This window comes from Akebia trifoliata, chromosome 5 (assembly GCF_017979445.1).
Source record: "Akebia trifoliata isolate Shusen 1 chromosome 5, ASM1797944v1, whole genome shotgun sequence".
In the NCBI taxonomy this organism is placed as follows: Eukaryota; Viridiplantae; Streptophyta; class Magnoliopsida; order Ranunculales; family Lardizabalaceae; genus Akebia; species Akebia trifoliata.
Genome location: NC_141379.1, coordinates 12,886,110 through 12,908,547, shown reverse-complemented (window position 1 = coordinate 12,908,547; position 22,438 = coordinate 12,886,110). Strand labels below are relative to the sequence as shown.

The 22,438-nt window shown below is 35.2% G+C and overlaps 1 long non-coding RNA gene across 3 annotated transcripts; it reads right to left on the bottom strand.

The window, feature by feature from the left end:
• Window positions 1-1,361: 1,361 nt before the first annotated feature.
• On the bottom strand, window positions 1,362-15,153 carry LOC147401503 (uncharacterized). Of its 3 annotated transcripts, none has more exons than XR_015178537.1 (6): window positions 15,020-15,153; window positions 14,533-14,810; window positions 12,958-12,983; window positions 12,814-12,872; window positions 12,541-12,711; window positions 1,362-11,161 (listed from the first exon to the last, which is right to left on the bottom strand). It is a non-coding gene; the product is annotated as an uncharacterized LOC147401503 (long non-coding RNA). The 3 variants fall into 3 exon arrangements; XR_015178538.1 differs by lacking the exon at window positions 1,362-11,161 and adding an exon at window positions 11,168-12,072; XR_015178536.1 differs by lacking the exon at window positions 1,362-11,161 and having other exon boundaries at window positions 11,168-12,711.
• Between the last annotated feature and the right edge of the window lie 7,285 nt (window positions 15,154-22,438).

Genomic DNA, 22,438 nt, shown 5'->3' with positions numbered 1-22,438 from the left:
TTTATTCAGCGATTTTGTGAAGTGCCAGTAATAAAACAATATTACGGGCGTTTTTAAAGAAAGGGCCACCACAGACTTACAAACAACGTCGTTTTTTGAAACACGCCTCCATTGAAGAACAAGAGGCAGATTATTCACGACGGTCTCATGAAACAACCCCAAAATACATATCTATTCCATTGGAGGCGATATTATGAAAACCGCCTGAAATTCCAAACATTTAGGTGTATTTTTGTGGCATTTTTTCAAACCATCGAAATAGGAGATGAAGATAGGGTTTCAAAGATTGTAAATCGTGGTCTCATAGGTGTTTATGTGAAATGTCAAGATTGGAGATCAACGGGTGACTGTTCCGTTGAAATCGCCTTTGAAGATGGAACTAGTGAAACCCAATTGAGACAATTTTTGTGGTGAAAATCTATGGCGATTTTGTAAACCACTATAATACACCCTAAATCGAAGTTCTTTAAAGAGATTTATTCAAATACGTCGTTAAAGAGATGAACAATTGAGGCATTTTTCTTGTTGAACCCATCTATAGTCGATCAACAAATTTGGTGCCTTCACGTTCTTCTATCTCGTGGTATTTTTTTCGATTCTACTTCTCCTCTCTCCCTCTTTCCCAATCTCACTATGTAACTTCATTCCATTACCTAACCATCCCACTCTATCTCGATTTCTTAAGATTGAAGAAGAAGAAGAATAAAGGAATTTTTAGCAAATGAAAAGGCTATCAAGAGTTGGGACAACTAAGAGGGTAATTTATTTTATTTTTTTTCTTTTCTCTGTATCAATTGATTTTGAATGATCTATTTATTTAGTTATTTATTTTTAATCTTTAGGGTACAATGCTGATTCAAATGTTTATTTATTTTTATTTTCTTGAAAAGTTGACTTACAACATTTGGTTGATCACAGAGAACCAAATCCCCTAAACTTTCGTTTTATTGCTATTTATCTTGATTTCTCAAGGTTGAAGAAGAAGAAGAAGAAATGAGAATTATTTTATCAAACCCCAATTATGTTAAGAGTTGGAACAACTCAGTGAAATTTTAAGAAGCTAATTTGTTTAAATTAATTTTTTTCTTTCTCTGTATTAATTGGTTTTGAATGATCTAATTATTTATTTATTTATTTATTTTTATCTTTAGGGTACAATGCTGATTCAAATGTTTGAAATGTGCCAAATAAAATGTTAAAGTATTTTTTGAATTAAGAACATGATCCGATGCAACAGGGTTGTAGAATACAAAATTCTAAGAAATTTGATAAACAAAAAAAATGTTACTTTTCATCGATAAATTTTAATTTCAAGTCTTGGGAACTCGGTAGCCATCCATTTTCAAAACCTTGGATTTGGTTGAAAAGAAATTGTTTTTTGAATTTTTATCTGTCTAGATCTGAGTTTTTTTATGAAACTTAGAGGGCTATGGTGCAGGATTTCTGATGTGGTAATCCATTTGAGCAAAATGACCCTTAGGAAGGTTGAAAATCTTACCATGTTAGTAAGGAAAGGGTTTGACTTTCTTTTACTATTGATCAATTTTGGGTCAGATTGGTTTGACCCACCAGTTGGATTGGTTTGTATCAATTAGGTCAATGTTGATGGTTCGATCCACTTGTTTTTGTCTTGATCTTAGTTCTCCGAGTTTGGGATTAAAGACTCGCCCAAGTTTATTAGTCTTACCATACTTGACATGGTTTCAATGTTGATTCACTTGACAGACCATGGTCATGGTCATGATAACTTTGTTATCAACACAACATGGTTTCGATGTATAGCTATTTAAAACTTAAATATCTCAAATAGAAGTCAATTGGTAAATATATTTTTTTCTTTTTTCTTTTTTCCCTTCGATAGACAAGTTTATTAGTCTTCAATGATGGTTTTTTTGTCAAATAAAAATCGACATCCATGACTAGAGAAGATGTTGAGGGACCAATAAGAAATAAAATTCTTGCCTAAATGGACTATCAATCCACCTCTCAAAAATTAGGGACTGCTTAAGAAAAAAACACTCCCACCAGGTCTTAAATGCAAATGATTTGCGATGAATGATTTATTATTGCTTGGTAACCATTGGGAAATCTCTTGTGAATTTTTTGTTGTGATTGGTTAATCTTTGCACTAAAAAATTTCATTGTAATTTTGCAAATGATTTGCGATACTTTTTGTACCGCTAATCATTTGTTGAAATATCTTGAGAACTTAGGTGATCCATACAATTTTTTTGCAATCCAAAGCATTTGTATTGTGTAATTGGGCACTAATAAAATATTAAGCAGGCCTTTGCCCAAAAGGTACGTGTCCATTTTGTTTATGAGCTATTTATTGTGGCCTTTACGAGCAGGAGTGCTTTATAATTGAATGAGCAATGCAGCCCTTACGTGAAAGGGGCAATAAAGTTTAAACAACTAGAGTTCCTCGAGCTACTTGTCTTTTTAAATATTAATTTACTGACAACACTATTACTCTTGTCTTCAAGTATAAGGAGAAATACAACCAGCTACCTAAATGAGCCTAACTACAAGAGTAGGGTTGGTTTGGCTTAGGAAGTGTCTCGGTCCTTTTCATTTCTTATTCTCTTTTAGTTCGCTTTTTCATTTGCATTCAGTCTAAGAAATGGGAACAAGAGAGTTTTAGGCAGCCTTAGAAGATCTTACTTCGGGTAAAGTCATAAAATCATTTTGAAAAGATGCCATTTTCTATAAATCATCTTAAGACCACTCTCTTCTTTCAAATCTCAAGTATTCAAAAAAAAAAAAAAGTTTATGGGTAAAATGGACTTGAACTAACGACCTCAAAGTTGTTTTGCAACATGTCAAACAAACTGAGATAGGGGTCTAAACCCAGTATTTGATTTTTGTTTATATAATTTATTATTTTATTTATGTGGGCATTATAGACATCAAAATTTAAACATGCCCCTACAACCTTCTAAGTTAAGAAAAAAAGCCCACCAAATCAAAATTGGGCCCACAAGTCTAAATTGGAGGTCCATTTATCGGACGGACTTCATATGTTTCGGTTTGAGTTTTCGTAGATAAAGCCCATGATCCAGTAAATCCAAGTGATCCATATTAAATATCGGGCCTTATACCTAAATAAATGGGTTTGGCCCAATAATAATCTATAAAATCCTTAAATGAGATTTGGACAAATTTAGCCTCTTAAACAAATCAATTAAACTTCTTTAACTTGGGGTATAATTAGAAAGCTAAAAGACCTTTAAGTCTATAAATACAAGAGCCTCTCTCATTGAAATGGGATCGGGATCAATTTCTCTCAGAAGACAGAAACTCTCCCTCTAGAGAAGAAGAAGCTCTCAAGCCTTCCTCCAGAGACAAAGCAAGGTTCTTCAGAGATCCGGACTCTGATTCAAGAGAAGATTATGCATAAAGCCCTTCTTCGGAAGTCAAGAAAACCTTCTCAGCCTATAAAGCGCGAAGTCCGGAGAGAAGAAAATCTATAGAAGCCTCTACAGAAGATCAAGCACAAAGAAAAGCCAACGTCAAAGCATCGTTCTCAACTGATAAAGCGCGAAGCTCGGAGAGAAGAAAATGTACATACGTCATCATCACTATTTTGTATTTGACTGTTAATCAGAGGAAACACTAAGATCTGTACCTCCTTTTTCATAAAAAATTAATAAAATCATTTGCGATCTTATTTCATGAATCTCAAGATATATCCGTAGAAATTTATTGTCGACAAATTTCTGACACGCCCGGTGGGACAATCTCAACCTCTCATCTTTCAATCAACTGCAAGAACATCACCTAAAGCATCGATGGCATCTCACAACGTCAACGCTATCGCATCTATCACTACTGAGAAAGATAAGAAAATCCTTTCTTCCAATCTTGAATCTGCTCAGGTTATTAGTCGCGATCATCATGTGACACGAACAATGACAAAGATTGGTGGAATCAAGCTAATGGAGCCTCTCCAGCATCACTCCAAGAAATGTGTCACAAAAACGACACTTACTACAAAGGAATCGTGGGCGGACATGGTAGAAAACTACTCGTCAGATTCTAGATCTGATTCGAAGTCAAGCAAGGGATCGTCTAGATCTTTATCGATCACTTCTCTGTCACAAACTCACATATCCATAAGTGCCGTGATGACAGCTGGAACGCTAACAATCGAAGAACAAGTTGCTCAGCTGGCAAACACCATCAACAAGTTAACAAAAGCAATGGAAGAAAAAGACATTCAGATCGTGACCCTTCTTAGTCGTTTAGAGCATAAAGACAAGGAGAATGAATCAAGCGTTGGACCTTCGCATCCTCTAGGATTCATTCCTGAAGCGAACATGACTCCGCGTGAAGAAGAACAAGAAGACTATGCTGGTTCACGTAAAGCTACGCGAGACCCACCACAGGGGTCTGTTGCCTCAGTTTCCGTTCAACAGCTACAAGCAATGATTACTGACACCATTCATGCTCAGTAAGGGGGCATGCCACAGTCCTCATTGGTTTACTCCAAATCTACACTCAACGCATCGAACAAATGCGTCTTCCAACGGGATATCAACCTCCAAATTCTAACAATTCGAGGGAAAAGGCAACCCAAAGCAACATATTGCCCATTTCATCGAAACTTGCAATAACGCCGGTACATTCGGTGACTTCATGGTGAAATAATTTGTTCACTTCCTTTGTGGTAATGCATTCGATTGGTACACTGATTTGGAACCCAACTTAATAGATAGTTGGGATCAACTTGAAAGAGTATTCATTGGTCGCTTCTACAGCACTAGAAAAACAGTGAGTATGGTGGAACTCGCCGCAGTCAAACAAAGGAAGGATGAACCGATTATCAAGTATATCGAGCGATGGAGAAATCTTTCCCTCAACTACATGGATTGACTTTTTTAATCTTCTGCTATCGAAATGTGTGTTCAAGGGATGCACTGGAAACTCCTTTACATCTTGAAAAGAATCAAGCCACACACTTTCGAAGAGCTAGCTACTCAAACTCACAACATGGAGCAGAGTATAACTATGCATCAGACTCCACGACCAAGCGAGCCTCGAAGGCAAGAAAAGAAGGATGGCAAGTCCTTCAAAACTAAAGAAGTCTTATCTACCACCACCAGCAAACCTGTCAAGATCATAAGTAAAAGAAGAGAAGATCAGCCAAAAGCTGATTCAATACAAGAAAAATGAAAAGCTTGGAAAACTCTCAAAGAACTTGAGGCGAAAGAATACCCTTTTCCTGATGCTGATGTCTTGGGCATGTTCGAAGAGCTGTTGAAATTAAAGCTCATTGAACTTCCAGTGCCCAAACGATCCGAGGAAGCAGGTTGCGACAATGATCTGAAATATTGTCGCTATCATAGGGTGATTAGTCACTTGATTGAAAAATGCTTCATCTTCAAAGAAAAGATTATGAATTTGGCACGTCAAGAAAAAATTGAACTTGATTGTGTTGAAAATGTTGCTACTTCAAACATGACCTCTGTCACTTTTGGATCTTTTGATTCAATACTATTAGCGAGTCAGTATGTTACACATACTCCATCTCCTCAGATCACCAAAGTTTTACCTAAACATCACAACTCATATCCGTACATTCCGATATTGAAAAGGCCCATCCCACGCTGGGGGCAAAGCCAAATCAAAGAAAAATCATCACATTTCCCACTTCACTTCAACAAGGACCACAATCTCATTCGGCTTCAAATTCAAAGTCAGACATCTCAAAGTCTGCTTCAGTTGATAACGAAGGATAGACAGTTGTCACTCGTCAAAAAAGATGCCCTATATATGTGCCAACTCCTTCTGTTTCAAAGCCAAAGAGAAAGAGAAGAACGAAAGAGAACAACAAAGAAGAAAGCTTTCCGAGTTCCGCCCGCAGATCCTGAAGACATCCTTCAGCAACCGTCCCGTGTACCAGTTACTTTTCTAGAATTCTTACCCAAGAAGCTCTTGAAGGAAGTCTGTACGGTGTTATGTCATCAAGTGGAAGTGGAAGTACTAGAAGATAATATTGATGATCGGTCCAAAAAACATCCTACTACTTCCAATGATGGAGATCAACGACTTGAGAAAGACAATAACACCTCGAAAATAGAAGATTCGTAGGTCGACTTGGATTTGTCTAGTGAATTCCAAAAAGTTCAGCTTACTTCAAAGCAAAGCTCAACTGATTCAAAACAGGAAGTTCAACCTTACATAGATCCACAACCAGACAATATGTGTATGGCCACAATTACCTTCACTGATGAGGATCTTCAATTGGGGTCTCGACCTCACAATAGGCCGCTTTATATCACAGGTTATGTGAGGGAGAATAAAGTTCAAAGAATTCTCCTAGATTGTGGTTCTACGATCAATATCATGCCAATTCGTACCATGAAACAAGTTGGGATCTTGTCGGATCAATTTGCTCACAGTAAGTTGATGATCCAAGGCTTCAACTTGGGTGGTCAGAGAGCTATCGGCATGATAAGAGTCAAGCTTTCTATCACAAATTTGGAGTCAACACCACTCTTTCATGTGATTGATTGTAAAACTTCATATCACTTGCTTCTCGGTCGACCATGGCTACATGAAACTGGAGTAGTACCATCCACATTACATCAATGCTTCAAGTATTATCAAGATGGTATGCAGAAATGTGTAATAGCCGAAAATCAACTGTTTGACAAGGCAGAAACATATTTTGTAGATGCAAAATTTTATTTTGGAGGGGATGTCATTCAAGAAGCACTTCTAGTTTCGGTTCCTCCTTCTAGTAAGCAAAAACCCGACAAAGGAAAGCATACTATGAATGATGCTGAGGAGATTTCTCCTAGTTCTCTACTTCGGAAAGAACATAATAAGAAACAAGAACCAAAAACTCAACAGATCAAGGTAGGTCAATCAATGGTGGACGCATCATCCACAATTGTGTTGCCGACCCCAATGGTTCGTTATGTGCCGCAATCGAGACGGAAGCCGGGATAATCCCTTTTTGAAGAGATTTGTTAAACCGAATCCAATCATTAATGCATCTTGCACATGTCTCTAATGACTCTCATCATAGCTTAAAGAACATCACATATTGGTCGAAGTGATCAATGATGCACCATCATCAGCTTCGCCTCTGACAATGCATCCTTGAGGGGGCATTTGTAGACATCAAATTTAAATGGGCCCCTACAACCTTCTAAGTTAATAAAAAAAGCCCACCAAATCAAAATTGGGTTCACTAGTCTAAATTAGAGGTCCAATTATCGGGACAGACTTCATATGTTTTGGTTTGAGTTTTCGTAGATAAAGCCCATGATCCAGCAAATCCAAGTGATCCATATTAAATATCGGGCCTTATACTTAAATAAATAGGTTTGGCTCAATAATAATCAATAAAATCCTTAAATGAGATTTGGACAAATTTAGCCTCTTAAACAAATCAATTAAACTTCTTTAAGTTGGGGTATAATTGGAAAGCTAAAAGACCTTTAAGTCTATAAATACAAGAGCCTCTCTCATTAAGAGGGAATCGAGATCACTTTCTCTCAGAAGACAGAAGCTCTCCCTCTAGAGAAGAAGAAGTTCTCAAACCCTCTTCCAGAGACAAAGTAAGGTTCTTCAGAGTTCCAGATTCAAAATAAAGAGAAGATCAAGCATAAAGCCCTTCTCCGGAAGTCAAGAAAACCTTCTCAGCCGATAAAGCATGAAGCCCGAAGAGAAGAAAATCTACAAAACCTCTACAGAAGATCAAACACAAAGCAAAGCCAACTTCAAAGCATCATTCTCAGTCGATAAAGCGTGAAGCTCAGAGAGAAGAAAATGTACATACGTCATCATCACTATTTTGTATTTGACTGTTAATCAGAGGAAACACTGAGATCTGTACCTTCTTTTTCATCAAAAATCAATAAAATCATTTGCAATCTTATTTCACGAATCTCGAGGTAGATCCGTAGAAATTTATTGTCGATAGGCATTTAAGACATTTAGGTTCAATATTTTAATTTCAAATTTGGTAATGCAAACTAGTAAGGGATGACAGAATGAGGATTTTCATTTATGTTGAATCCATATTTTTTTTGGGTATTCTTCTTGTTCTTTTAGAACCTTCATCTTCTAAAATCTTTCATCTTCTATAATCCTTCATCTTCTATAATCCTTCTATAATCCTCCAGATGGTTACTCTTCAAATAACGCAAGACGTGTCAATATTAGAGAACGCAAAATATCAAGACTAAAGAGCCACGACTCACATGTTAAAATGCAGCAATTTCTACCATTGGCTATGAGAAACTCGTTACCCAAAAATGTGAGTTCAATACTGATTGAATTAAGTAATTTCTTTAGAGAATAATGTTCTAAAGTCTATCGAGAACAAGATATGATACAATTAGAAGAACATATTGCACTTACACTTTGTCATTTGGAGATGATTTTTCCACCAGCATTTTTTGATATTATGATGCATTTGCCCATCCATCTAGCTATGGAGATGAGGCTTGGTGGACCTGTCCAATATTGTTGGATGTATCCCATTGAAAGGTCTTTCATACCTTCTAAGTTATCAAAGATTTACTTTTTTCCTTTATAAGTTATCAAACATCTATGTGACTTATTGTACTTTCATATATAGGTATTTATACAAATTAAAGTGTTATGTACGTAATAAAGCACAACCAGAGGGGTCCATTGCTGAAGGTTACTTGGCAGAAGAATGTCTTACATTCTGCTCAAGATACTTACATAATGTTGAAACAAAGCTCAATCGACCAATACGAAATCTTGACGAAAGTGTGATAGGAAGTACCCAACCATTTTTCTTGAGTGAGATAGAATGGCAACAAATGCATCGTTATGTATTATTTAACCATGAAAAAGTTACAATATACGAAATCTTGACGAAAGTGTGATAGGAAGTACCCAACCATTTTTCTTGAGTGAGATAGAATGGCAACAAATGCATCGTTATGTATTATTTAACCATGAAAAAGTTACAATATATCTAGAGTAAGGCGAATTATCATACCTTTCTCATTCTCATTAAGTGTAGTTTTCTACACTAAATGTATATAGATCTTAACATGTGCACTACCTTGCAGACAACATGTTCGACAACTTAAGATGCAAAATCCATAATTACGATCATGTGTCCGTGATATACAAAACATGCACACTGACCAATTCATATATTGGTTCAAGAACAATGTAAGTCACACTTAATACATATAAGTTAACCACTTAAATTATGTCTTGATAGTTATATTTATTTTCTTCATTTCTTTATATAGGTTCAACTAATGCAACAAGCAAATAGTGTGGTACCAGATGAAATTATATGGCTTGCTAAGGGTCCAGACTCAATAGCTAAAAGGCTCAAAGGATATGTCCAAAGTGGATATAGGTTTCGAACCGTGTATAAAGAAAAGGGACGCATGAGTCAAAATAGTGGTGTTGCGGTCATTGCAAATATTACAAGCTATGCAAGTGCTAGGGACACAAGGCCTATTATAGGAGACTTAGTATATTATGAGCGTTTAACTGACATTGTCGAGTTGATGTATTTTCAACGTCTTAAATTTGTATTGTTTAAATGTGACTGGGTTGATATGAGGGCCCAAGGAAGAGGGATTAAGATTGATGAGTTTGGATTCACTCTTGTGAACTTCACACGATTGTTATTCAAATGATTTCATCTATTTGATGAACCATATGTGTTAGCATCTCAAGCAGAGCAAGTTTTCTATATGCAAGATCCACTTGAAATAGATTGGCAAATTGTGGTCAAGACTAAACCAAGGGATTTGTTTAATTAATATCATGAATGCTTATGTTTTCTCATTTATGACTCATGTGAGAAGGTTGAACTTATAGAGCTTTATTTGATATTTTCTTTTACATTTGAAGATGGAACATGGCCAAAGTTCATCTAGTGAGAGGACAAAGTTGAAGAGAAAAAGAGGTCACACTCGATGCCTCTCATTACAGAATCTAAAGCCAGGAGAAAGATTTGAAATAGTGCGAGATAGCCATGGACAGCCTGTGGGGAAGCATGTGGCTAAGCTCCAAAGATACTTAGGTATATTGGCCTGCGATGGCCATACGTTTCCCCTTGACATCTTTGATTGGCATGCAATGCCAGAATCAATGAAGGAAAATGCATGGCAGACAACATTGGTATAAATTAATTATAATATAATATTAGATAATTTATAGTTTAGCATTGAACAATTTTTACTCCATATTGATTTTTAATGCAGGCTAAATTTGATATCCCACCCACGCTTAAGCAAGTTGTGTTACAATATATCGGTAAGAAGTGGAGGGATCATAAATGTAAGTTGAAAATCAAATTCTATGATAAATGCAAAGATGATGCAATCCGATGTGCCAATCGTCCATCCTATATTTTGGAGGCTCAATGATATTCTCTCGTAGCCTTTTGGAATTTGGAGAAGGGGCAAGTACATTTTACATTTGAAATTTATATATATTGAGTGATGAAAAGTTACAAATAAATTATAAGGTACTATATACCTTATATATTTAATTTCTCACAAATTATTTAATGTACAGTCTCGAAGTCATAGAAATAAGGCAAATTGTGCTCAACAAACAATGACCCATACGATTGGGACGAAGAGTATAGCTCGTATTAGATATGATGAGGTATATATATATATTTTTATTATGTTGTTTATTAATTTCGTGCCTAATTATTTATATTATAAACTAATCTTGTTGTCATTGTCTTAATGTGATGCACATAGAAATTAAAGAGTTCAACGAATACTGAGCCAAGTTGAGCAATCTTATTTCTCATGACACACAAGTCCAATGATTTGGCCACGGCGGAGAAGATTGTAAGTTTAATTTTAGATAATTTTCATCAAGCATTAATCAATTATGTTAATATCTGAATTTGAAGATACTAAGAATTTTTAAAATATTTTGCAGGACAAGATAAAAGAACTTTTGAGTTTATTACCAGAAGGCTCTCAAGATATTACAGGTTGAAATGATATATTATCTCAGGTCTTGGGTGCTGATAGACATGGTCGTGTTCGTGGTGTCGGCCTAGGACTGACTCCTAGTAAATTATTTGCATCATATTCTGAAAATTCCTCTAGTGATTCTGCTGAGATACATAGGTTGAAAAAGAAACTAGAATCTTCGGAGCAACAACAGATTGTGAGAGATGCTGAGATGGAGAGATTCAAGGAATTGATCATTACTATAATGAGAAAGGTAAATTCTTACTGATAATAGAATATGTTGTGTTTTAAAATATTTTATTAATAAATAAATATTTATTGATATGACTAATTTGATTAATGTATATGAATTGTAGGTTAATGAGTAGCACAATCAACCCGACAATGATCAGTGTCCACAACAACAACCATGATAGATAGTTTTTGTTTTTTAAGTGATAAACATGGATTTATAAACATTGACTCTTAATTCAATCGACTTATTATTTTGTTATACTTGTCTCTTAACTAATTTGATTTACTAAGTAATTGTGTTTAATTGACAGGTTGTATAAAAATAGGTATGTAATTACAAATAATTTTAAAATACATGAAATTAAAAAAAAAAAAAAAATCTAATTAGCGGTGGCCATTACTGCCACTATAGGCATTCAAAATTGTTTTATAACTATGGTAAAAAACTAATTAGCGGCAGTTTTTAACCACCACCATTGATCTCACTCATATCTATAGCGATTGTAATACAGTATTAGCGGCGGTTTCTGATCGTCACTATAGGACTCACTCATATGTATAGCGACGGTAATACAATCTATTAGTGGCAGTTTTTGACCATCACTATAGGACTCACTCATATCTATAGCAACGGCAAGGCAATCTATTAGCGGCAAGTTTTGACCACCACTATAGGACTCCATATGGCCTTTACCTACACCACCTATAGTGGCGTTACACGTGGCCATCACTATTAATAATAGCGGCGGTTTTTTGGTATTTGCGGCGATTTTTGACCCCCGCTAAAAACCTATAATTTTGTAGTGTATCCAATACTTGGTCCCATCTAGAGTTGCTCCATAGCCCACAATCGCCACCCCATGATCTAGTTCTTTGCCACAATCTCCCGTGAATACGCCATGTGATCATAGTCAAGTCGATTCATGCATATAAATTAAATTCAAAAGATTGAGGCCATACCCTCTTGAGCTAAATTTTTTGGCTGTTTAGATAAATGGGCCAAGATTGGTCTTTAGAATTAACAATAAAAAGGTCAAACTCTGACCCTTACTGGATGGGCTAGAATTGGCCTTACATCTAGTCCAAACTTGGCCCATTAACACCCTTAGATAGGCTAGAATGATACAAACCAAGCCAATTTACCCAAACATTAATGCTATAATGGTGTAGAAATTACACCACTGTGATAATTTTGTAGATAGTTAAAGAGAGCTTCTATTGCCACACAACTTTTGGTAACACCACCCTAAATATGTGTTAGTCTTTGGTGATTTACACATGAATTGGGGTGGCGTTAGCAAAAGTTGGTGTTGTAATAAAATCTTTCTACTCAAATTCTTAAGCGAAATACCTTGGAGTAAAATTGAAGTGAGAACCATCAGTGTCAATGGCAACAGATACGGGCTCATTAGAAGCAGCTTTCGTCAAGGCATTCTCATTGTTGGCAGGTACATTTTCATGTCCATCAATTGATACCGCACGAGAATCTACTATCTAACATCCTCAAACTCTCCAATATAACCTGAAATAAAAAACTATTGAACCTCAAAAGCTAATTGTATTAGATCCATAATTAATAAAGAAATGCAGCTCCATGATTTTCTAGTGATTGGCATATACTCACTTGGATGGTTGTGATGAATTAAGCTGCATTGTGACAGGACCATCTTTAACCAAATTAACCTTCCATAATTACAAGAAGAAAGAGTCAAACTATCCTTCCAGACTGACATAAATCTTTTGAAATTTAATGTCAGAGTAACTCTACCTTCATCATAGCCCCAAATACACCATCTGTGAAAAACAGAAAAATGGAAGAGAGATGTAATAATATTAAATCCACGATAGAAGAAATCAAGACAAGGGACACTGCTAAAATGAGATAGGATATAGAATTATTATTCACAAAGGAAGGAAATGATTGGTAGAGATAAGAACATCTGTAGCATACCCAAGTACCGAACTCGAGCAATCATTGTTAATTCAGATACCACATCATATAGGCATGTTTTGGCTAAATTCAAATACCTTACATCACCGACAAAGATGAACATGTAGATCATTTAAAGAAACTGGTATTTTGAAGGTTTAGAACTAAAAATGCATTTCATCAAATAACTTTAGAAGACATATTATATACTTGAAAAGGTGCATATTTCGACCGAGGCCCCTTGCAAATTTCAAAAGCCAAGCCACAAATGATTGTTTGTGACATTAAAATGCCTTAAGCCATTTGAGCTGGCTGAGTTTCTAATGGGTCTGACATGTTAATCTTCCTGTCGATTCCTAAGGAAATTCACATCAGTTAGACATGAAAAAAAAAATGCAAATACTGATAAAACCATAACTATAGAACTACAAAAACCCTTGAAAAAGTATTCAAATTTTAGAACCCACTCCCCTTCCTTGGTTTGAAGATACATGTAAGTGTAATAAAGATGATTAAATCTAGGTATGGCAAAACAAAACAATAATAAAAGAAAAACAGAGAGAATATATCTCATCACACTATCAAATAAATAAATAATAAATAATTAATAATTAAAAAAATTTATCTCTTATCAGTACGTACTATCAGACAGTAACACCTTATAATCATATTTCGAAAATGACTGATGAGGCCATAACTGCAAATGCACTTTAAGAGAATAGCAGAATACAATATCTCTGTTTTATCTTTATTATAAAACACAGCATGCACTTGATATCTTATATTTCAATTCATCAAACGGATTCTAACCAAGAGAAACTGAAGATGATGATAAAATTAATTTATATTATCATCATCAAAGTCTTGTACCAAAGAGAGAGATTAGAAAACCTAACAAATACTTGTGTTCCCCACACTGGCCACGCCAAATATTGCCATGTATGCTGTTTCAACTCATGGATCACATGAACTTTTGGTCCATCCCTTGGTGGACCTTCACACTGAAACAGCCCAATCAATGATTGCTAGGTGATGTAAGACATAGGATATAGAATTATTATTCACAAAGGGAGGAAATGATTGGTAGAGATAAGAACATCTGTAGCATACCCAAGTACCCAACTCGAGCAATCAAAGTTGAAAATCAAAATGAGACTCTTATTCTTTTCTAGAGAACATTCCATGTGTTCACATTATATAAGAAATTAAATGAGACAACAATGCATTGAAACTCCATTAGTTCTTCATCTCTGCACTAGTTTCTGAATCTATAGAGCTATGAATACATTCAGTCGAGGTCAATTTATAGCAATATTTATATGGATGATTCCAATTCTATGAAAGATTGTAACTAGTAGTGATATATCAAATAAACGAGCAACTCAAGAAGGAGCCCAAAGAAGATGGCAATACCTCGGCTAGATCTTCTACAAGGCATTGGAGCTGGCCTGTCTTTGGGTAGTTGGAATATCGAGTTTTGCCTGTTTCAGTTCCATGGCGTGAAGGCCATGGGAGATGGTGATGTGGGTGCAATTGCCTTTGGGGGGAAAGCAATTGGAGCATGATATGGTGGTATAATTGCCTTGGAGGTGGAGCAATGGGTGTTTTAATGGGTTTTGCTATATTGCATTTGTAGTAATCATCTTTGTTTACAACCAATAGAGAGTCTGATCCTTTCTTGTACTAAAAAACTACAAAACAATAAGACCCACATAATCAATCAATCAACAAATAACAATAATTATAAAAAATTAAATAAATAAAATACAGAAGAAGTAGAAAAAAGGGGAAGAATTCTTAAACTTAAAAAACAAGAGAGGAGATTTCTTAAATTAATAATGTAAAAAAAGCTTTAAAAGATCATGATAGAGAGAGAGAGATAGAGAGAGAGAGGACTTACTGAGAGAATCATTAACTTTAAACCTGTTTCTCCCAGCCCATTGGTTGAAATTCTCAGATGATTCGACACCCACCCATCTTTCCCTCGAACATAGAAGTTATAAGCTTGAGTAAGCATTTAACAGTGAAATTAGAAAGTCTAGTACAACTGCCACAAAGTTGACACCAAGTCCACACGCGTGGCAATGGAGATAATAAGGCATATGTATATACCTGGGCTTGCCAAATCAGATATTTTTTTTCATTTCCTTACAAGTTGTGATACCTTTACTACAACGTTCTGAATTTTCTCAAAATACAGAAAAGAAAATGAATAAAATTCTTTTTTGGATCCAAGTGTCATTATTTTAACCATATCACGTGGTCAATCAAGCTTGCATTCTTAATGGTTGGTGTGGAACTTAACTTTTCCAAAGTTTATTCAAATGTTTGATACATTGAACCATAAGTTGGGTTTAAATATAATTCTTGTGTGTGACAATATTAAATAATGGGTTCATGGGTGGGTTCGATTTCATTCAATTTTAAACATATCTATGAGTTTACATTGATAAAAAATTATTCAGATTTTATCATTAATTTTTATCAGATTGTTTCTATAATTACAAGTAGAATTAATAATTAATATGAAACCAACATTTGATAATATAAGAATCAAAAGCTCATATTTACATAACATGACACACATTAAAAACAAAAAGAAGCATAAAGAGAAAAAAATCATCACCACAAGCCTGATCTCATCTTTGCTCCACTGCCTTTGTTGCCGACTGGAGAGCTTCAAAGCTACATACACTACGAAGATTTGCTGCATATTAAAAACAAAAAATACAGATATCTACCAAACCTGATTATTTATGTCTTGAAATATGAAACAATACCTTATCTTTTCCCTTCTCCTTTATCCAGGCTTGGGACCGGCAATGTAAAATATTTAATTTTACATTGGCAGAGTTAAAAAGGGGTTAGTTATTAAAAAAAAAACAGTTATTAATTAAACAATACGTATGTAAAAAAGTCTAAAGTGGATAAATTAAATGTACCAAAAACTAAATGTATTTAATTGACTTTCAAGGTCATTGACTGGGAGGATGACTATTAGGAAACATGGTGCGAAAGTATAGGACTATATGCTCTTGGACTTGGCTATGTACTTGGCTATGGATCTCTCTTTGCATTTGCATCTGCATCTGCATCTGTATCTACATCTGTATTTGCATCTCCCTTTGTAGCTCAGCAATCCTCACCTCATGTTGTCGATCACGTTCCACTTGTGTGTTTTGCAACTCAACAATCCTCTCCTCATATTGCCGATCATGTTCCACTTGCGTGTTTTGCATCTCATTCAACTGGGACTGCATCTTGGCATAAGTACTACAATGAGATGAATTAGAAGTAGATGTAAAGACTGAACTCGGGGTCGGGCCTAGGCCATACGTACACATTCTACCATGCCACTCTGGTCCCATCTCCTCAGTAAATATCTTCTCGCTTATGGGTGTAGAATCAGATCCGCCACTATCTTTATATTTTTTTATCATATTATTCTGTAAAAAAAATACATTAGTAATTATCTTACAATAAATAATTTATCTTACAATTGACTTCTTACGTACAATAAGCTCGATCGGTTTAGGATCACTGTAAGACCCATTTTTCCTAGTAAGGATTTTCTTGAAAACTTCAGCCGAGGTAGGTAAACTACCATCGTCTTTACCCTTGGCTTATAATTACATGAAAAAAAAAAATTAGTACATATCGTAAGTCACTTAAATATTAAAAACAAATATATATATATATATATATATATAGATATAGATATAATTAACATATAAATACGCACCATCCCCGACCAATACTATGCACAACTCTTTGTCGCCCCACTCTTTGTCGCCCCCGTATGTTTAATTACTTGGTTTTTCCTATTCTTGCTATTCCTTTTTGAGATAACCTACACAAATTTAAGAACATTACAAACATATCATTCTTTAAAAATAATTAATTAAGAAATTTGTAATAATTTATACATGAGCCTCGGGGGTACTCCAATAATGGACAAAGCAAGTCTAATCAGCCTTTGAAGCGCTAGTAGGAATATGTAGCAATCTCTCCTCATTTGTCTTATAATTTTTGTAATTATTCTTTAAATCATTCTTCCAATCTCTATACCTCGCCGACATACGTTGCATCACCCACTTCTTCTTTGAATCATTAATTTCGGTCTTATTCTACAAAAACACATAATTTAATAAATAAATAAAAAATGATATAATTAGAAAAATGACAAACACATTAATTTATATTTACCTTAACCGCTTGCCATAGTGAGTCCTTTGAATGCTTAGGAATGTCAGCCCATTTCTTATATTGCAAAGGGGCATAACCAGAATGTCTAATAATAGTCCCCAATAATTGTGAAAAATGTCTAGCATTCTCCTCTATCGCCTGACCATATTTATTCCAATCTAATGACATCTTTTGACCTATCTTCTGGCCAAAACTACCCACGCCTCGCGTAAGGCCTCTCTTCCTTGTGCTAGTAGAAGTTAAAAAAATGAAATCATAACAAAACAAAAAAAAATATGTTAATGATAAATTATCTAGATGCACATGTCATTAACTATAGTACATGATATTCAAAATAATTTAATACAACATATCATACCTGCACTACTTACACTGTCTCCAACATCCCAGGATGACATAACTTTAGAAGATTCCCCATTAGACATATCTAAATAAGTAATTCATAATAATGAAAATCAATATATTCACCAATTAGAAGGAAATTTCACTTAACAAACTATCAATAAGTAAAAAATTTATTGAAAAATAGGTAAGGAGTACTCAAGAGAAAAACAAGCAATAAGAAAAAAGAAGTAAAACAAAATGACTAAACATCATCATCATCATCATTAATGAAGTCATGATCACTGCCATTTCCTTCGACAAGTACTCCTTGGATATCATTCATATACCAAGTGACAACATAGTCATCAATGTCAACTTCGATTTAGTACGACTCATGCTCAATTTCATTCTTTTGGAAAGGCTCTTCTTCAACATCTTCTTCAGATATCATATTGTTTAAGTCTCGTGGTTGCGTATTTATTACTACACGCCAATCATCATTAGTGCTGTCTTTAATATAAAAAACTTGTTGTACCTGGTTTGCAAGGATATAAGGTTCGTTAGTAGATAATGTCTATGTAATATTCCAACAATTGAAACCATATTCATCTTGCTTGAATCCCCCACGACTCAAAACATTCCACCAATGACATTTGAATAAAACAACTCGATACCCATTAGGATACTTTAACTCTAAAAGATCATTTAAGATGCCATAATATCCAACATTGCCTGTCACCAGATTCATGTCCCTTATGTTTGCAAAACTATTTGTCTTTGCAGATACGAACACACCACTGTTTTGAGTTTTTTGCTGTTTGTCACGCTCTTTTGTGTGAAATCTAAAGCCATGCACAATATATCCCTTAACACAAATCACATTATGTGATGGACCCAAAGCTAGATTCTCGATACATTCATCCACAAGCTCACCATGTAATCGCATTTGAGTAACCTATTTAAAATTAGAAAATAGGATAACTAAAGTTACAAGTATATCAAAATGTACTTAATAAAAAAATGTAATCATGATATTGAATACTTATGTGATGTTTAAACCATTCAGAAAATTCTTTAATATTTTTGCGATCCAAATTCCTTGCCCTCATGTGATTATGAGTGTCTTTAATCAACTGTCTTTGTTGTCTATAAAATAAATTGTTCCATTAATAAGTGAATAATGAAAATTATGAATATATAAAAATTAGATTTGAAAAAATTTATCTTACTGAATAAATGGAGTAATTTCATTACAATTGTTCAACACATAAAGACGTGCTTGTTCCCACTCACTGGATCCCAATTGTAACACTTCGGATTTTCAACTCATATCTCGAGGAAATTAAAATGTGAGATTTGGAAGAAAGTATCAAAGGAGAGATTTAGAGCAAAATACTCAAATAGTACTATGATTAATTTCAAGAAAAATCAACTTCGTCATTAAATTCAACAGGATAAAATATATACATTAGCCTGTAAGCAAGTTCGAATTCTAGTTCAGATGAAAAAGTTATAAAATCCTCGAATTTCGCATTAAGTGAAATTCAAAATAGTAGAATTTTGTTAGAGCGAGAATCGAAAATATTTGATGAGATCGTTAGGTCAGCAACGAAAAATTATTCGAAATGGTATACTCGTTTGTCATTTTCGGAGTCCGAATAGTTAAGTTACGGTCGAAACTAGAAAGAATAATGAAATTACAAGTATGCCCTCGCCCTTGTTATAAAAGAAAGCTGACTTTCTTTTAATTCATTCTATTTCTTCTCCAAAATACCAAACTCAGATTTTCTCAACCTAGGGTTCTCTCTTCTCCCCAAGATCCGTTAAGAACGAAGGACCGTTGAACCTCGACGAAGAAGGCAAAGTTGTCGGCCACAACGAGGGCTACAACTTCACCATCTTTGTTAATCCACTCACGTTCGTTTCCTCACCCTCCATAAAAAATCAGCAAGCAAGTTAGGGTATCATCGAACTTGGAGCTTCACCTTGCTAGTAGAGGCTCGTCTTCTAGGGTAGGAGTAGAGGAGAGCGCCGTTGTCGAAGGAGTTCCAAATGCTCGTCCTCTTTGCATCGAACTCAGCTCCACACCAACTCTTTCACCACCAACCTTGATCTTTATGCGAGTTCATCCCTTTCGGCGTCCACAAACAAGTAAGGGACTTCCAATTCTTATTGGTAACTTTAGTTTCCAAAATATGCATTTAGGTTATTTTAACAAAACTTATTGTTTGTTTTGAATCGTAGAAATCTTTGTCTGAATTGAAATTCATGTTAGAAATAAGGATTTGATTTGTTTAATCTATGTTTTAAATATTGAATTCATGGGTGGATTGAGGGATTTGAAGAATGGAACAAAGATCCAAAGAAGGGATCAAAAAACCCAAAAAATCGAGTGTGAGGTTTAGGCTGTAGGCGGGAAGGGTCGGTGCCACCGACAGAATGAAGCTTCTGCAACCGACGAAACACGAGAAAATTTTATGTTGCTGGCAGGATCGTCGGTCCCACCGACATCTGCCGATGACCAATCTGTTGGTTCCACCGACAGAATCCTAATTCTACCGTCGATAGCCACCGACAGACACAGTTTTCTTCAGAACAGTGTTCTGATTCTTGGCTTGATCTCCTCACACCTTATACAGTATTTCTCACCCTTCATTTCATTAAAAACATTTAAGTAATTATTTTATTTACTTTAAGTTCTTTAATAAAATTAAGGTTTTACCCCCATTTCAGAACAATAGGAATGGTTTCGAAATCCGAATCTCAAAGGATCAAAATCCAAATTTTGGTTTCAAGAACAAAATGTATTTTTCGACGTTTTCGACAAATTTTTAAAATGTAATAACTTTCGTATTACTTTGAATTAGATTACAAAAATTATATGGTGTCAAATCTCGTGATCGAGACTTTCATTTCGAAAAACCTGTTTTCAATTTCGAGAACTTTGAAAATTTGAGTTTTCGACACTTAGCCAAATTTTCACCAGCTTTCCTTATTTTTAACAGCTTTGGTCCCGCGCATCGCCAAGACTTTGTTTTTAATAAACTTTGATGGTTTTCAATAGAAAGACCAAAAGAATGACTTTGAAAGATTGGAAGTGGATGGTTAATTTGAAAGGATGAAAAGTGAGAATGTCGAGAGAATGGAAAAAGGGAATGAACGGTAAAATGTCAGAATCACACCCGAGGGGTGATGTTTGCATTTTACATTGTATGTTGTGTGTAGGTTGGTGAAAGGATATCCAGGTTATTAATGAAAGGCTTGCATGTTTATTTTCAATAATGTTAGCGCGTGCGTTGAGTACTGTTGTTTATTTTAGATCGGGTGGCCACAGTTGCATGGTAGGAACTGGATATCCATTCTCAACCTTGATATGTTAATTTCTCTTTTGTTTTAATTGAAAAACTATATATATACGTAACTATTTTGTGAGCTGTTACAGGGTTTGTGAATGCCTGAAGGGATAGTGTATCACATCATCCGGAGGGGTGCACTATCCTTGGATGTACGTAGGGACCACCAAGCTCATACGTGGTATGGGACGCGTATGAGAGTGGAGTCACAACTGGAATCCGGATCCATTCCTTACTTATCTTTACTAGTGAATGTGTATTGTAAAGGTGGTCGTATACGAGTGGAGTGTCATTTGGGAATCACATGCACGCTTGATAGGCATAGACGAAGATGATTGGTCAGTGATCACTAACAATTTAGTAGTAGTCGAACGTTCTGACACATCAAAAAGAGACCCATTGCTTACGGTCACGTCAAACGGCCAACCTGAGCCGGATAAATGGTCCCGCAAGCGTGGTAGACACGACCAGCCACAAAATCACGAACTACGATGTTATTGAGGAATATCATGTCCTGACTGAGAGCGATCCAGTCGTGAATCCCAACTCTTTAATTCCAATACTCCACTATTTGTATTATGTATATGTCGTTATATTTCGAATTACAAACTGAGAAGCATGTCCATTATTTCAATGTTGTCAACATTATTTGCATAAAATGGAAAATGTATAATGAGTATGGATGATTGATATTATGTGTAATTTTTAAACTGTTTAATTGCTCATCCCTGGCTATATGTACCAATTGATCGTATTTTACCTTGTAAAACCTTGCATGTATTAAAATGTTCAGTATGCTTTATTCGATCATGCTTAGGAAGGGTTATTAGTAGGAATTGGCTGTAGACTTACTGGGTAACCATTGTTACTCACCCTTTCCTTCCTATTTTTTTTTTAGTTTCAGCACTTGCAGCTATTGAGACAGGTGTAGAGTCAGTAATTGAGGAATATCTAATCGATCAGATCGACGATCAGAGTTTATTGCCTGGTGAGCACTAGGGCCACATCCCTTAGTGTTGTCGGTTTTCATCCAGGATGTATGTAGTTTTTGAATTAAGAGTTTAGGCCTATGTTAGAGTGAGAGTGTTTTGATAAGCCTGTATATTGATAAATCTTCTGCACTCTGATCTACTTACATGTTAGATGTAATTAATCTTCCGCTGTTATTTTCCTATATCTACATTTTTATATACAGGTTTTGTTATAAATTGGTTTATCAGGTTTGAGTTCCGTGAAATGCTAACATATATAGAGGAGACCATGCTGAAATTTCAAGGTGCCACTTAGTGCCTCGAGGTGGCCTTGGGATTTGTGTTAGCGTTTGGCGGGGCGCCACACCAATATTTGTGGGATAGCCTTTACAGTAGCACAACTATTTTCTATAAAAATTGATAACATTTCACTCGAGCCAACATCAACACTATCGTTATTACGCT